Here is an 18,838-nt window from a genome sequence, read left to right as displayed (position 1 = left end):
TATAATTTAACTAGATCATCAAAGCCATAGCGGATTCTCCACCATTTTGCTTCTAGAAGTGTTTTTGTAGTGCCTAGAGCCAGGGTTACTGATTCCTACATAGCATCATCTTTCGCTTGAGATGCCGCTCAGTTATGAATACCACAGCTTTTGTTCGTATGTCTTCGTCACACGTGAGAACACGATACGCAATGAACCAAACCATAAATTTTGGGCTTCCCTTTTCATCCGTGCTTTTGTCAATCACTGAGCTACCAGTATCTGCAAATTGGAAGCAAACTGCACTCACCAGTTATTCGTATCTAGGGGAAGGGGGGGCAATATGCCCTAGCTAAGCAAACACTGCTCTATTGTCTTATTTGTAACGCTATTCATGGGTATTTTTACATTATGCATCAGTTAAACAAGATAGCTAGTTGATGCCATTCAAAAATTGTCAAAAATCTCAATCATATTGATAATATTCACATTTCAAAAAAGTGGTGATATTCTGTTGCCGGAAAACTCATGAGGCAAAACGCCTTTTAGCAGGCAGCTCCTAGGGAACAAAGTACCACGCGTTGACGAAACAGCATTCTAGTATGGACAGCCCGTGGAGACGCAAGTACTTTGTAGGTTATTACCACTAGGGCGTTTTGCCTCGCCAAAATGTTAGATGTTTCTTCAAAATGTGGAAATTTTCGGTTTTTTCCGACTTTCCCATGCACTATTTTGAAACTTTCTTCGCCTATCCTACATAATTTTAGATCTAGTTTTGTTACGGACATCTTAATGGCGGTAAATATGAGGAAAACAACAGAAGGCGTTTTGCATCGGGGAGGCGTTTTGGGGCCTCTTCCCCTACACGGATTCTTGCTTTGCGTATAAAGTGTTCATCGCATTCCTTGTTAATTGCATCACGAGCGATGGATCGCCAAAACGCATCGCGAGTGATGATGATTGGGTATGATTGGAAGTTGTAGGGAGCGTTACACAGGATTCTCTTATGGATATAAATCTAGAGGTTCTGCGTTAGCCTTTCGAAACATTTGAAGCGCGAGAGCACGCGCTATGTATTTGGTACATTTGGGCGTTAATTATTGTTATATCGTATATAATCAAATTTCAGAATAAACATTCAATTTGGTGGGTCGCGTGCCCCAGCACGCCCCAGTTCCATCAGTGCCTATACACTAGCGCCGTAAAATTATTGAATTGCAGACTAAACTTACTTCCATTATGTAAATTGTTCTTATCTGTTCTTACAAAAAACCAATGGATTTTTGGTTTTATGAAGTCTGCCTCAAAAAAATGTCCTGTGGCTGTTCGATACGCATCACAAAATAAGCTGAAATCATTTTGTTGAATGCAGTTAAGTTATTTGAGGAATACATGTTGGTTCGTTGGTTCTAGGCTAGAGCTAACATTATTGGTTATAGTTCGGAAATAACCGGTGATATTCCGTATCATGAGAGGTTGAACATCCGAAAGATATTCAATTTGCAAGAGAGTGATAACCGCGGGGAGGTTGGTATTCGGATTCTGATGGTATTACCACCTTTTCGTGCATTTTGATGTCTGAATAACTACACCTAACTACTCCAAGAGATGCTCAATAAAATTGATAGGGTGAAGTGCCTAATAGTGGGCCCCCAACCAATAGTGGACCCACCTGCCATTTTTGCATTATTACAGTACAATTTAAACATTTTGCTATGAAATTCCATCGGGAGAACCTACCTTACAGTCCTATGATTTGATTACATGCATTGAAAATGTTATTTAAAGTAAAATTAGATGATTTATAACATTTCTATAAAAAATAAACACGAGAGTGTCCATTATAGGAATATTTTGTGGGGTCCATAATAGGGAAGAAGAACGTTCCGAAACGGAACATAAAAATCAAATGAAATGTCGACTATATGGAAGCAATTTCCTATTATGGACCCCCAGGGAGTCTACTATGTATAGGGCGAATTCAGTCAGATTTTAAAATGTCAATTTCAACAAATAACGTCGAGTACTTGAGTGTTTTATGTATGTATCGTGAAGAGGAGATGCAGAGCTTGATATTAGATATCACGCAAAATTAATATTTTGAAATTTTCCACTCGCTATGCCAGGGAGAGCAAAATTTCGCTACTAGGGGGTTCACTATAGGGCCTTTTACCCTAAATAATGGAAGCTATCGCCGAGGACGCGGCTGAGGACGGAAGAAAGAAAGACGATTTTTGCGAAACTCTGCCCACAACGTGAGGCGAGTATATAGTGTTGCCAATTGCTCTGACATTTTGACAATGACACAGACTTTGACACACACCGACAAAGGCAGCGCTAATGACAGCTGGAGAGTAGAGGTCTGAATAAGAGAAACGTGAATAGGTACACAGCAAAAAAAATATTAATATGCCGAAACGTAATTTTCAGCAACGTACCTGAAAAAGATATGTAATAAGCTATTTGATGTGTTTTTGTATCATATCAATGTTTTATCACATCGCTTAACGTAAACTGTATTCGACAAAACTTTATTTTGAAATCTGTCAAATATACGTAAAATTACCTACACAATTAATCATTTGACTGCATTCAAAAGATGCACATAATGCAGGTCGTACATTAGACGTAATTTCGCCAACAGAAGCAAATAATTTTACATCAGCAATGTAATATAACCCAGTATCAAAGGTGCAAGTGTCAAACTTCGGCAACGCCAGTAACTGACGCTCGAAAATTTTCATTAGTTGTCAGGTGCTAGCAGAAACGTGTTTGTTTGTGAAAATTCTCCGCATTAGTTTTAATCAGGGTTTTCAAAATCAGCAGCAGGATCAGAATATGGCCAGGAATAGGATAAATTAATTGATCAGTGAACCTGCTTCGTACCTAGAAGAAAGTGCACTGGATTTTCAGGTAAGTTTCGGTACGGCGAAAATTGTTTACCGCCGGAACAAACTGAAACTGATTTCTTGGATTAAACAAAAAGTATAAGTTGAATTAAATCATTTGATAGCTGTGAGAAACGGATTATGGAAGAGATCCGCAACACATAATCACCGGTAGTGTCGTTCCGATCCGAGAAATGACTGCGAAGTAATGTTATCATTCAGAGGGAAGACAGAGCGGAAGAGGAGTCAAAATTTCCCTGTTGATCGGCTGGGTACAATCCAACGATAAAAGAGGAATGAATAATTACAGGTAAGCTTCGTTGTCAAAACATGAAATCACCCGCTGGAACGTTATAACGAAATAAATCCGTTTCATACATATTGTAGGTCACCAAAATGCCAGGCCGCAAACAAAATACACTTTGAACTATTGCACGATTTCCGGAACCTATCTGTCCCAAACGATCATCATTCGGTAATTTAAAGAATCTCTAAGAAGTTGTGTTGTGTTAAACAGAGGGTGCATGGTAAGATTTTCTGCTGGTAATTGAAGTAGCGAAATTTGTGCCACAGTGTTAAGATGCAAATCGATGTTTGCCATTTTAAAATTTTAAATTTTCAATTTTTAATATTTTATTTTCAATATTCAATTTTTAATCTTTAATTTATAATTTAATTTTTAATATTTTTATTTTAAATTTTAAATTTTTATTTGATTTTTTTTCAATTTTAATTTTTAATTTCTAATTTTTAATTTTTAATTTTTCATTTTTTATTTTTTATTTAAATTTTAAATTTTAAATTTTATTTTTTTTTTAATTTTAAATTTTAAATTTTTTAATTTTAAATTTTAAATTTTAAATTTCAAATTTTAAATTTTAAATTTTAAATTTTAAATTTTAAATTTTCTTTCAAATTTTAAATTCTAAATTTTAAATTTTAAATTTTAAATTTTAAATTTTAAATTATAAATTTGAAATTTTTAATTATTAATTTTTAAATTTCAATTTTTAATTTATAAATCTTAAATTTAAATTTAAAATTTAAGATTTTAAAGTTTTCAAGTAAATTCAAATTTAAAATTTAAAATTCAAAATTTTAAGTTTTGAATTTTAAATTTTCAATTTTAAATTTTAAATTTTAAGTTTTAAATTTTAAACTTTAAATTTTAACTTTTAAATTTTAAATTTTAAATTTTAAATTTTAAATTTTAAATTTTAAATTTTAAATTTTAAATTTTAAATTTCAAACTTTAAATTTTAAATGTTAAATTTAATTTTTAATTTTGTAATTTTCGATTTTGAATTTTTAATTTTTAATTTTTAAATATAATTTAAATTTTAAATTTTAAATTTTAAATTTTAAATTTTAAATTTTAAATTTTAAATTTTAAATTTTAAATTTTAAATTTTAAATTTTAAATTTTAAATTTTAAATTTTAAATTTTAAATTTTAAATTTTAAATTTTAAATTTTAAATTTTAAATTTTAAATTTTAAATTTTAAATTTTAAATTTTAAATTTTAAATTTTAAATTTTAAATTTTAATTTTAAATTTTAAATTTTAAATTTTAAATTTTAAATTTTAAATTTTAAATTTTAAATTTTAAATTTTAAATTTTAAATTTTAAATTTTAAATTTTAAATTTTAAACTTTTAAATTCAAACATCAATTTTAAATTTTAAATTTTAAATTTTAAATTTTAAATTTTAAATTTTAAATTTTAAATTTTAAATTTTAAATTTTAAATTTTAAATTTTAAATTTTAAATTTTAAATTTTAAATTTTAAATTTTAAATTTTAAATTTAAATTTTAAATTTTAAATTTTAAATTTTAAATTTTAAATTTTAAATTTTAAATTTTAAATTTTAAATTTTAAATTTTAAATTTTAAATTTTAAATTTTAAATTTTAAATTTTAAATTTTAAATTTTAAATTTTAAATTTTAAATTTTAAATTTTAAATTTTAAATTTTAAATTTTAAATTTTAAATTTTAAATTTTAAGCAATTCCAGAAGGGATTTCCAAAGAAATTTTAGGAGGATCATTCGGAGGAATTCCAAGAGGAACTTCCGTGGGAATTCCAGGAATTTATCCGGAATTTCTCCCAAATTCTCTTAAATTTTAAATTTTAAATTTTAAATTTTAAATTTTAAATTTTAAATTTTAAATTTTAAATTTTAAATTTTAAATTTTAAATTTTAAATTTTAAATTTTAAATTTTAAATTTTAAATTTTAAATTTTAAATTTTAAATTTTAAATTTTAAATTTTAAATTTTAAATTTTAAATTTTAAATTTTAAATTTTAAATTTTAAATTTTAAATTTTAAATTTTGAATTTTAAATTTTAAATTTTAAATTTTAAATTTAAATTCTGAATTTAAAACTTTAAATTTTGAATTTTGGATTTAAAATTTAAATTCTGAATTTAAAACTTTAAATTTTGAATTTTGGATTTTAAATTTTAAATTTTGAATTTTAAATTTTGAATTTTAAATTTTAAATTTTATAATGGTTGTTGTAAAATACAATAATTGTAGAATCCAGAATTGTAAAATATAATCCTAGAGTTTCTGCTGATATTGTCCCGAGAGTTCCTTCTGCAATACCTCCGGTAGATCCTTCTGGAATTCCTCCGCAAGTTCCTTATGAAAATCCTCGGGAATTCCACAAGGAACTTTTCAAGCAATTCCAGAAGGGATTTCCAAAGAAATTTTAGGAGGATCATTCGGAGGAATTCCAAGAGGAACTTCCGTGGGAATTCCAGGAATTTATCCGGAATTTCTCCCAGGAATTCTTCCGGAAGTTCCTCCAAGGATTCCTCCGGTAATACGGATAATACGGTAATTTATACGGAAATTCCTCTAGGAATTCGTCAGGAAGTTCTTCTTGAAATTCTTCCGTAAGTTCAATGAAGAATTCTTCGGTGAGTTCCTTAAGTTCTTCCGTAGATGTTACTTTATACCTTGGGAAAATTTTCCGCCAGATATTGGTCCCCATGAATTTTAAATGGGGCCGGGATTCGATTTTCCGTGCCGAAATCCCGAAAGTATCGCATATGTAAAAATGCATAGGGAAAAATTCCGCGAACCATATTCCCGAGGAAATTCCCCTAGGAATTTCTTCGGAAGTTCCTCCATGAAATCCAACGGAAGTTCCTCCATGAATTCCTCCGGAAGTTCCTCCAGGAATTCCTACGGAAGTTCCTCCAGGAATTCTCCTGGTAGAAATTCCCGGAGGAACTTCTGGAGGAATTCCTGGAGGAATTTCCAGGAGAATTCCTTGAGGAACTTCCGGTGGAATTCGTGGAATATTTTCCGGAGAAATTCCTAGAGGATTTTCCGGAGGGATTCCTGGAGGAATTTACACACAAATTCCTGGAAATTCCTCTGGAGCTTTCTCCAGGAATTCTTCCGGAAGTTCCTGCTAGTATTCCTTCCGAAATTTTCTGCTGGAATTTCTCCGGAAGTTCGTGCATGAGTTCCTCCGGAAGAGGAACTTCAGGAGGAATTCCTAGAGGAGCTTCCAGAAGTTCCTCCAGGAATTCCCCCAGACGCTCCTCTAGGAATATTTCCGAAAGTTCCTCCCAGAATTATTTTCTAGAGAAACTTCCGGAGGAATTCCTAGAAGAACTTCCAGGGGAATTCCTAGAGGATCTTCTGGAGGAATTCCTAGAGGAACTTTCGAGGGAATCCCTGGAGGAACTTCCGAAGGGATTGTTAGAGGAACTTCCGGAGGAATTCTTAGCGAAACTTCCAAAGGAATTCCTAGAGGAATTTCTGCAAGAATTTCCGGAGGAATTTCAGCAGAAATTTTTGAAGGAATCCCAGCAGGAACTTCCGGAAGAATTCCAAGAGGAGTTTCCGGAGGAATTCCAAGAGGAACTTTCGGAGAAATTTCTGGAGGTACTTTCCGTTGCATTTCAGGAGAAGTTTTCGAAGGTATTCCATAAGGAACTTCCAGAGGAATTCCCAAAGGATTTTCTTGAGGAACTCCTAGAAGAACTTCCAAAGAAATTCCTAGAGGAACTTCCGGAGGAATTCCTAGGGGTACTTCCGGAAGTTTCTCTAGGAATTCCAGGAGGAACTCAAGCACAAACTTCTGAAAGAATTCCAGCAGAAATTTCCGGAGGAATTGCTAGAGGAACTTCCAGAGGAATTCCTAGAGGATCTTCCGGAGCAATTCCTAGAGGAACTTCCGGAGGAATTCCTAGAGGAACATCCGGAGGAATTCTTAGAGGAACTTTCGAAGGAATTCCTGGAGGAACTTCAGAAGGGATTCTTAGAGGAACTTCCGGAGGAATTTTTAGAGGAACTTCCAAAAGAATTCCTAGAGGAATTTCTGCATGAATTTCTGGAGGAATTTCAGCAGAAGTTTTTGGAGGAATCCTAGCAGGAACTTCCGGAGGGATTCCAAGAGGAATTTCCGGAAGAATTCCAAGAGAAACTTTCGGAGAAATTTCTGGAGGTATTTTCTGTTGTATTTCGAAGGAAATCCAGAAGGAACTTCCTGAGGAATTCTCAAAGGATTTTCATGAGGAGCTCCTAGAGGAGCTTCCAAAGAAATTCCCAGAGGAACTTCCGGAGGAATCCTTAGAGAAACTTCTCGAGGAATTCCTAGAAGAACTTCCGGAGGAATTCCTAGAGGAACTTCCGGAGGAATTTTAGGGAAAACGAAAAATATTTATGCGGGAAAAATCTTACATGGGGGGAGGAGTGTTGAAAACCTCAGAAAAATTGCTTACGTAATTAGTGTACGGCCCCTTATATATTTATATATATATATTGATATTTTGAAAATAATAAAAAAACAATGAAATGTATCGGAAAGATGTTGAAAATAAATATATCGTATCGTATAAAACTATTGACATTTGTTTTTGTTTCTTCCGTAATACAAAACTGCCGGGCCACCCTAACATCGGTGCCAAAAGCAAGGTTCATGCTGACCGGTTTTTTACGTCGATTTTTCTATTACATCAGACATATTACGTCAAAAATTGATTACATCGCTTCAATTTGAAGGTTAAACATCAAGTACGTCAACTTTTATTCGCAACATATTGATGTAATAATACATGATATTTACGACGCGGATGATGTGCATCAAATCCGATGTGATATTACTTTTTATTTTTTACTGTGTATGTGCCACCAATCGAACCGTCAAAAATAGCAGCCAATCGCGCAGGAGATCTGTCAAGCAGCAAAAATTTTGGCTCAAATACTGAATACGGCCAAATTCGATTTTATGTCATTTGTAAAATTAGAGGCTATTGAACACAAAAATATGGGTTCAAATATTTCCATAGCGTGTATTTTTCAGAAATTTTAACTGTGTAGGGTGTATTCCATAGAAATCCAAAAGTTTTCCATGGGAACAAGAACAAATTAAGTTTTTGTGGTAAAAATTCGGGGAAAAAAATAAAGATGTGTTTCTGAGATATTCAAATTTTTACATTAATTATCGATTTCATTCAGGGTAAAATAATTTCATCGACCATCGAACGGTACCAGTTCTTTATAAATCTGTTTACCGGTTCCAATTGGCTCAAATTTAGTCCAGGAAGTACAAAATTATCATAGAATTTCATAACTTAAGAAATCACGAAGATTGATGTTTTGCATGATAGGTTTTACTTATTTCCCAAGACTGACCTTTGAACCGGTACTCGGTAAATCCATTTACCGGTTCTAATCGGTTCAAATATGGCTCAGGAACTTTTAAAATCATGAAGTTTGGTGTGTTGCATTATGAATTTTACTTATTTCCCAAGATTTACCTTTGTACCACCGGTACTTGGTAAATCTGTCTACCGGTTCCAATCGGTTCAAATACGGTCCAAGAAGTACACAACTACCATACAGTGCCATAACTTTTAATCTCATGAAGTTTGATGTGCCGCATGATGGTATTCGCCTATTTCCGTGAAGTGACCCCGTAACAGGTTCCGGCGGAACGTCCGGAATACAGGCCATATTTTGGACCGATCAAATTCCTGATCATATTTGGTATAGTTTATGTGCCGTTTTCAATCAAAGTACTTATCTAAATAATCATTTCCAAAATTTGGCGTTCTGAGAATTGGCTAAAAGGTAACACCCATTTTGAATCCGGAGCAAGGTGACCAATCCTGGAAACTCATAAAACTCCTAAAACTTGAATAAATCCGCTTCTTTTGGCGAAAGTTGCGATAGAAAATGTTAAAAGAGAAAAAAGTTACAGCCAAACAGATTTTTATTTTTGTTTTCAAAAACGGGATTGGTCACGGAATGGTTAAGACATGATTCAATCCTAACGATTTCGTTTATTTTGCTTTATAAAAATGAATTTCTATTTTTGTTTTCATAAAATTCGTTCGATCGTATTCCTACCAAATTACGTTTATAGTGTTCGTTATAAAAGCTCAACTAATTTTGGCAGGTATGTGATAGGGTGGTCGGTATTGACCATTTTTAACAAATACCGGTATTTGGTGGAGTCAATACCGGTAATACTGGTAGAATACTGTTTTTTGTGAAAATTTCAGGTTTTAAAAGTAAAACTTTTGATTTGGACTTTTGGATGAAAAACAACATTTGTTGACAAACTTAAAATATTAAAATCATTGCTTGTTGAGCTTAGCAAAGCGAAACTTGTGTAGACATTACATACTGAGCGACTCATCTCCCAATCCGCATTGGATTTTGTTGGCCATGTTGCCAAAATTCCCTCTCTGGTTCAACCAAGGTTGGACGAATGGTTCCCAGACCGTCGAAAATCAGTGTCAAGTACTAGTACTAGTAGCTTCCCTTCCCTCCAGATTTATAGTTGGAAAATTCCTTACGGATTGCATGCAAGGATCCTGGCGTCAACGTATTTGCCTCTGCTACAGTCTCTTCATAGGTTGTTCTTTAATCGTTGAACCAGAAAAACGTATCCATAGAGGCATCTTATTCGTACCGATCGTCAGGTGTGGTCGTTGTCTCAGTTTCAACAATCGCATCAGAAATGATTAGACGTTTCAAGATCCCGTCCGCTTGTTTAATAAAAGTAGCTCTGGATGTCTTAAAGAAAATGACAAAATAGTTTATGATCATTTTCTTCACGGCAGAATTTTTCAAAAATCATCACTGAAGTTGAAATTGGATTAAAGCTGCAACTTATAGATCCGCTAGAGCATAAATAACATGCTATTCCAGCATGCCTTGACATCAGCCACTAATTTAAATTCTTTTACGAATTCAGAACGGACATATTTTCGCAATAAATTGTTTCTCACAGATGATCTACGGAAAAGAACGGCACGGCACGTACCTTATTCACAATTTCATATATTGCGGTAAAATTTTCAACGATGTCAACAATGTTCATTGAGAAAAAAGGCATTTGCAGTTTGACACGTATGAATAATGACGATGATGATCGATTTTTGTTGTATCGTGAACGTCGTCAATGATGCCAATGAATGTTTTGTATGATGCTTTACTTCTTGTAACCGAATATTTGTCCCATCTATGCTAGATTTCTTATTTATATGGGGCAGATATGCAATTACATACAGTTTGGCTGATATATGTAGATGAAAACTATTCGAGACTCATCATACTGACCGCAAAATTCAGAATACCGAAAATACCGGTATTCTCCGTCTCTAATACCGGTATTTTCGGTACCCAAAATTGGCCGGTAATACCGGTTTCGGTACTACCGGTTAGACCACCCTAGTATGTGAGCTGTAAATAGGCGGCAAGCCAGTATCATGCCTTCGATCGCCATGCTAATCGGATGGCGCAGTTTTATTTGAATATACTTTAGTTGAATAATCATTCATATTTGAATAGTTGAATAGTTTAATGATTTCAGAAAAATTGAAATTTTTTGGCGAAATTACGACTCAGACTTTTTAGGCATTTCGTCTATGAATTGGCTGGAGAGCAATAGTGTGCGAATTAGTTTACTTTCAGTTTCCAAAAGTTTAATTGGGTGAATTTAATTTAACTTGAAGCCTTATGGACCGAGGTCCAAATGATTGCGTATTCCGCTCAGATATCTTTATTGAAGTGTATAGTACGAAAAACAGCGCTGGCCCCTACAGATTGTCCAACATTTAATGGCAAGTTGACAAATTATTTGCTTGTTGCCCTACCGGGATGAATATTTGGACAAATTTCCGTCAAAATATCCAGTGCCATTTTTACGGACATCAAACATTGAAGAGAGCATCTGAAGGGAATACTTTCCACTAAGATTGCTTCTAAGGCGATATTCCACTTGGCAGATCTTCCATTAGTTAATATACATTACGCAACTATTATACATACATGTTTGCACTTTTTCTATTCTTTATCTTGATTATTTTTTATATCTATTTTATGCAGGGATCCATTCCATAAACAATAATAAGCCAATAGATTCAGTTCCAATTGTTGGAGCAGTAAATCTTTATTAGGAATTTTCACCCACTAAAAATACCCCTAGGAGAAAATTCTGCCCGGAAATTTTCCCAGAAGCGAATTATTGATTAAGTGTGGTTTCTCTGAATTCGTATGTTCCAAATCAATGGGACGCAAACATATTAAAACTCTAAGTTAGTGAAAGCCCCCAAGAGGAAATTTGAGAGTTATTAGGAGATGCTGTATATTACATTTTTGAAAATTTAATGACTTATGACTTGCGGCTCCTTAAAATTTGGTGTGTGTGAAATCACACAAATAACGCATTATAGATCACCAACAATCTTTAGGAGGAAAGTTTTAGAGTTACCTGCGGCGCCTTTCCCTCTATAGTGATGCGACTGTAGACTAGTGGCAGACATTTTTCGGTAAGACACTGAACCTTTAGGAAGACAAATTTTCGAAGAAAAAAAAACGCTCTAAATGGGCGCAGAAGAATGCAGTTTTTGATTTGAGACGACTTGTAACTTGAATGCTTCAAATATGTGGGAATGCAAAATTACTTAAATAGTGCATTCTTAGAGAGCAAAATTCTGAGGTGAACCCATCTACTGATGCTGCATATACATTTTTTTTTAATTGTTGTGTATTTTTTCGTGGGGTTAACTCAAAGTTTCATTGATGTCAAAGGCCGTAATCGACTAAAACCCAACCGTGTAAAAAAAGAACTGGATGTATACTGCCGTTATACGCATAACTGTCCCATGTACATAGGAAATCCCAGAAAACATGTATGCGTATGACGGCAGAAATGTGCTATAAATGAACGAAAATTCTTCCAATAAAAAAATCGTATGGTTTGCGGCAGCATAGAATTTTAATGTTTCTGTTCTGTGGGGAGCCGAAGCACTTACACAAAGCAAAGAGAACACATCTCGCTTAACTTTTCAAAAGGACCTAAGCAACATTTTTTTCATGAATTAATTTGAATAGCGCAATCAACAGAACAACATGAAAGCTTTTGATTACAGTACTCAAATTAATTCATGAAAAAATGTTACTTAGGTCCTTTTGAAAAGTTAAGCGAGATGTGTTCTCTTTGCTTGTGTAAGTGCTTTGGCTTTTGAAAAGTTAAACGAGACATCTTTAGGAGAGAATTTGGGGGAAGGGGCGTTTAGGATGTTGCTATTGTTTTTTTTTTTGGTTCAGTTGGAAAAGTTATTTGATAGGTGGAGTTTCATATGATTTGTGATGATTGTGAGTACGAATATTTTAGGATTATATTTTCAATCCAGAAGTAATTTCGATAGCATTGAGGACACATAGTTTGCGAGAAAGCGCTTCTAATGAGTGGATTTTTTGAATCGAAATTTATTTCTTATTTCCATTGAGGATGAAGATTGAAAAGTTCTTGGGGTCATAACTGGTGTTCAAACATAAGTGCAGATTATTTTTAAAAGGCACTTTTGGTGGGTGCATATTGCTGCAAGAGGATCTGTGTTAGATTTGTAAATTTCAATGTAGCTACTAAAACAATTGGATTAAAGATGAGATTGTGTTTTTTCAGGTTGAGTAAAATTTCTTGAGAAATATTTCAACGCTTTTTCCAGTGGAAAATATTTTGGATTTAGAGCGTCAAATGATTTAAACCTTTTGAATCTATAGTGGTAAAAATATAGTTTTATATATTTTTATTATAGTTTTCAGGTAAAAACAGGGATTGAATCCAAAATGATATGAAAACGTCTTTCTGAACTAATTGTACCGATTCGGAGGCCTTTACTCCATGGTAAATTCCTTTTGGCTGGCTCCAATTGCGGAGGGCACCGGTTATGATGATGCATTTCAGTTTGTTATACACAGCAATGTGAAAAAAAATGCTTCCCAACGGAAAATGTGCTAGAAATAAGCATTTTGTCACAGCTTCGTGGTGGGGGCTGCCTATCCGATTTTGTTTTTTCGCACTCGTATGATTCGAGGACGTTTTTTCCTCACTTTTATCGTTGATCGTTATCTATGAGAACTGTTTCTCCAATCTCTGGATGAAACGTGCATCCATGTTGATTTTTAAATAGCTTGCTTCCACTTCTCTGTGGTCTTCATCAATCATGTCGATTTAATCCGCAAAACGTGGTTCCGTTTCATTGCACACCTGATCCCCGTATTGCACCTTCCAGACTATGTTGATAAGCAGATTAGTGAGCGCATTGCCCTGCTTCAATCCATCTATCATCACGAACGAATCGGATGACTCACCAGATATTCTGACTCTCGATTTGGATTCATCCAGCGTCATGCGAATCAGTCTAATAAGCTTTGCCGGAAAGCCATATTCTAAACTACACTGCCTTAAACACTGCCTTAAAATCAACAAACAGATAATTTGTCCTGAAGTTGTATTCCCGGAACTTATCAAAGATTTGTTGCAAAGTAAACATCTGTCCGTCATTCTTGAAAACCGCTTTGATTTTCACTGGCAAAGGTCTCCGCAAACGGATGCAGTCTGCTAAACAAAATTCGGGAGATTACCTTTTAGGTGGTATTGAGAAGTGTTATATATCGATAATTAGCACAATCGTGTATGCGCAGTTTCTTTTAAATACGCCAAGAAAGCCAGCTCGAAGGCATTTCTTCTTCCGTCCAAATCGTTTCAAGGACTTGGTGGATTTTTTCGTTCTGCCGGTAACTCTCAAATTTCCGAAGCTCAGCCGCAATTTCGCCCTTTCAAGTGGCCTTACCGTTCTTTAGCTCTAAAACGGCCTTTCTTCTCTCGTCTGGCGTTAATGACTCCACTGATTGTCCATCATCCTCAATCCTGAATCTGTGTGTGTCCTCTCTGTCCGATTGTCCATTCAACAATAACTCAAAGTACTCCTTCCACCTAGCAGCCACCCCTGCTCGGTCGGTCAACAGATTTCCGAAGCTGCCATTGATCATAAATGGCGATGGTGCACTTCTCTAGCGCATGTTATTGATCATTTTGTAGAATTTCAGCGTGTCGTTTCTGGCAAAGCTTTCCTCTGCCTTCGAGAGTATTTTTTCATCAAACCTCCTTTGAAGTTTTTTCTCAGCTGCCTTTAGTTCTTTACATTGTTCTCTATACATACACATAGACTTTCAGTTGAAAGAAGTTGAAGAATTTTCTATGTAAAGCCGGGAGAATTTCCTGAATAAGTGTATTATTATAGTTCCAATCCAAAAATGTCGCTGTCAACGTTTCTTGGACAGATGCACAGCTCTTAAATCGGTTCATTTTTGTAACAGTATGTGTTCAATACATACAGATGCATCATTCGTTTATATGCAGCTGCGATGTGAGGGATTTTTCTCTGGATTCGCACCCTAAGTAAGATAGAACTATTAGATGGTAGGTGATTTGTGGGTTTCAGCGTGCAGTTATGAATCGTTAGCTTTGTGCCTGTGCTGTTTGAAAAGACTGTTGGTCAATCGATCTCAAGATAATTTTTCAAATAAATCTGTTCTGATAAGAAAATTATGTTGAGCTTTTTAGTGGAATGTCTTCACTTGTCATAAGACGAGTTAATACAATCCCATTGAATTCCACCACTTAATTGTATCTTGACAGATACGTATTTCGACCTCAACAGTAAGGCCGTCTTCAGTGTCTCGTACTTGACTCGACTTGAAGAAAATGATCGCAGCTTACACTATTTATACTATGCGTAGGTATAATAATTTATCTAGATAAGTACCTAGATAAATTATTATACCTACGCATAGTATAAATAGTGTAAGCTGCGATCATTTTCTTCAAGTCGAGTCAAGTACGAGACACTGAAGACGGCCTTACTGTTGAGGTCGAAATACGTATCTGTCAAGATACAATTAAGTGGTGGAATTCAATGGGATTGTATTAACTCGTCTTATGACAAGGGGAATCCTTTAGTTCCACCACGTTTTGTAACCCTTGACCTTTTGGATATTAGTAGAACAAAATGTTAATTAAATATTTGTAACGGCCTTAAAGAGAAAATATGTGAAGTTATTGCAAAAAATGTCCATGCAATGCTCAAAACACTATTGAATGAATCCAAAACTTAAACAAAACTTCCTATGTCCACCCTTTACTGCATTTACGCTTTCTCGCTGTTCATCGTGTGTTTTCGAACTTTCCATTCAAGACTATCCAGGAGATTTAGGATTAGGATCTGGAAGTTGGTGCGTTGTTTTGCCATTGTACCACTCAATAATTATCGAATTTGTCGAATTTCAAGCCATAATTCGATAACTCTAAAACCATCAGCGCTAGAGTTCTGACGTATTCGGAAGAAATTATCTACCGTTGTCGGGGGTGACAATGGGTCAAATGGGGTGAGAATGGGTAACTATTTCAACCCCTCAGAATGCTTGTAGAATCGATTGAATGTATCTGAGAGCAAGAAGACTAAAATATAAGAGATCTTTTTAAACGATTTTGCTATACAACCTCCAGACTGCCAGTGAGAGCGATGACCCATTCTCACCCCCCCCCCATTGCACAATGGTCCGATTCAGTTATTTAGCAGGAAAAAACTATTTTCCTCCGTTTTCGTTCTATTTAGACACTTGGTGTCTTCAGTGAAGTTGTTTATAATAAAATATTGCTTCTTCGGTCAAAAAGTTCGATAGGGTGGTCCTTATCGTTTCTCAAAACTGAAATTAAACTTTTTTATTTCGGCTTTTTTGCGGATGATCTCTTCAGCAAACTTGCAGTAAACATTATTTGATGCAACTTTGCCGAAGACACCTTGTGTCTAACACATAAATTGATTTACAATGTTATGAAAACTCATATGTGAATATGTACGTTATGTGGAAGATATTGATTTGGAAAATGTATTGGAGGTAACCACTTTCCCTTCGATGGGACTCGAACCCATGACCCTACAGTACGCTAGACTGGTGCTTTAACCAACTAAGCTACGAAGGACCTCCGTCGGCCTTCGCAACCTAGCGGCGGAGGTCCTTCGTAGCTTAGTTGGTTAAAGCACCAGTCTAGCGTACTGTAGGGTCATGGGTTCGAGTCCCATCGAAGGGAAAGTGGTTACCTCCAATACATTTTCCAAATCAATATCTTCCACATAACGTACATATTCACATATGAGTTTTCATAACATTGTAAATTAACGTCCAAGTCGGGTGGTTTAATCCCCGGAAATAGGCAATTACCTTTGATTGAACTGAACTTGAGTTGCGTGCTCTTGCCTACGCAATGCGGTCGGGTCTGAGCTTGACGACCGACTGGCAAATAGCTTACACAACCTCACTTGATCAGTACCGTTGCTGATGAAGAATGTGTATAGCCGCCAGACATTCTAAATACTCACGCTCCTCTAATGTGGACGTGTACAATACACATGTGGAAGTATTGGCTTGATAAATGGATTGCGAGTGATTTGACTATGCGTCCAATTTGGGAATCTCGAGCTCGTTCAGTAGCCGCTAGGTTGCGAAGGCCGACGGAGGTCCTTCGTAGTTTAGTTGGTTAAAGCACCAGTCTAGCGTACTGTAGGGTCATGGGTTCGAGTCCCATCGAAGGGAAAGTGGTTACCTCCAATACATTTTCCAAATCAATATCTTCCACATAACGTACATATTCACATATGAGTTTTCATAACATTGTAAATTAACGTCCAAGTCGGGTGGTTTAATCCCCGGAAATAGGCAATTACCTTTGATTGAACATAAATTGAGTTCAGTAAATGAAATTTTCGATTTTAACCTAGGGTGGCCCCAAAAAATCAGTTTTTCTATCCTATCTTTTTGTTTTGAGTTTTACGAGAATGCGGTCTTCAGAAGAAATGAAGAGCAAGTGATGGTGCATACTTTTGCTGAACACATCATGTTTATAGGTCTTACCATTTAAAAGTTATATGCAATTTATACCAAAAAACTATGCAATCTCAAAATGCCTATATCTCATGGAGATGGTTCGATTAATTTTCGTTGAAGGTGTTATCTGAAAGGGCACATATATAGTAACTTTTACTGCAAAAATTACGGGAACGTATTTTTTTTAAATTGAATAAATCGACTTTGAAAATTTCTTCGATTTTTTTAAATTTACTAGTATTTCACTATATATTAAAATTATGAGTAAATTACCTTCGGCAAAAGTTCAAATTTAAACTAAAAATACATATCCGATTATTATTATTTAATCAGACTAAGGCCGAAGTGGCCTGTGCAGTATACAAGAGTCTTTTCCATTCGGCTCGGTCCATGGCTACACGTCGCCAGCCACGCAGTCTACGGAGTCATCTTCCACCTGATCGATCCACCTTGCCCGATGCGCACCTCGCCTTCTTGTGCCCGTCGGATCGTTGTCGAGAACCATTTTCACCGGGTTACTGTCTGACATTCTGGCTACGTGCCCGGCCCACCGCAGTCGTCCGATTTTCGCGGTGTGAACGATGGATGGTTCTCCCAGCAGCTCATGCAACTCGTGGTTAATTCGCCTCCTCCACGTACCGTTCGCCATCTGCACCACACCATAGATGGTACCGCAGCACTTTCCTTTCGAAAAATCCGATACTAAACTTTTATTAACAATAGCGTACGCAACTTATTCTGCTTTGATTTCCTTCCGACTTTCGAAAATGGTTTTCTGGCTTTTGTGGTTTCGTCTGGCGTTTGATCATTATTTTTGAGCCAAATTTTCTTACTCATCCAAGATGCATTCGATGAAAAAAAAACGTTTGCGGTCAAAATGACTATTTTTCCATTTTCTGTTAAATTCAATGCTCATCCATCGAATTTGTTTCAGCAAAGCACTCTCTTCAATTTTCCACACGGAAGACATTTGCTTCACATGCTTCAAAATTTGCACAGGGCTCTTCTTGTAATCGCTTCCTGTGATTAGCCAGTCTGCTATATTTTTATAAGTAACTGGAAATTGATATATGTAATTGAATGAATTGTATTTCAGTTTCCTGTACAAAGGTTTTTTTTATACCACTCTTCATTGCACGAATATACTTAAAGACAATCCTCACGGAATCCGAATTTAAATTCACTCGCGTTTTCAAGGGCACACCATTCAATACGGAAGCAACGCACAAACTGTCATTTTTATTTTTCACGCATGCTACGACGCAGTTTTGTATCGGATTTTTCGAAAGGAAAGTGCTGCGTACCATCTATGGTGTGGTGCAGATGGCGGACGGTACGTGGAGGAGGCGAATGAACCACGAGTTGCATGAGCTGCTGGGAGAACCATCCATCGTTCACACCGCGAAAATCGGACGACTGCGGTGGGCCGGGCGCGTAGCCAGAATGTCAGACAGTAACCCGATGAAAATGGTTCTCGACACCGATCCGCCGGACACAAGAAGGCGAGGTGCGCAGCGGGCAGGGTGGATCGATCAGGTGGAAAATGTCTCCGTAGACTGCGTGGCTGGCGACGTGTAGCCATGGACCGAGCCGAATGGAGAAGACTTTTGAATACTACACAGGTCACTTCGGCCTTAGTCTGATTAAATAATAATAATCGGATATGTATTTTAGTTTAAATTTGAACTTTTGCTCAAGGTAATTTACTCATAATTTTAATATATAGTAAAATACTGGTAAATTAAAATTGTTTCGAAGAAAT

Source organism: Armigeres subalbatus, chromosome 3 (assembly GCF_024139115.2).
Source record: "Armigeres subalbatus isolate Guangzhou_Male chromosome 3, GZ_Asu_2, whole genome shotgun sequence".
Lineage (NCBI taxonomy): Eukaryota > Metazoa > Arthropoda > Insecta > Diptera > Culicidae > Armigeres > Armigeres subalbatus.
Note: the sequence above shows the minus strand (reverse complement) of the source record.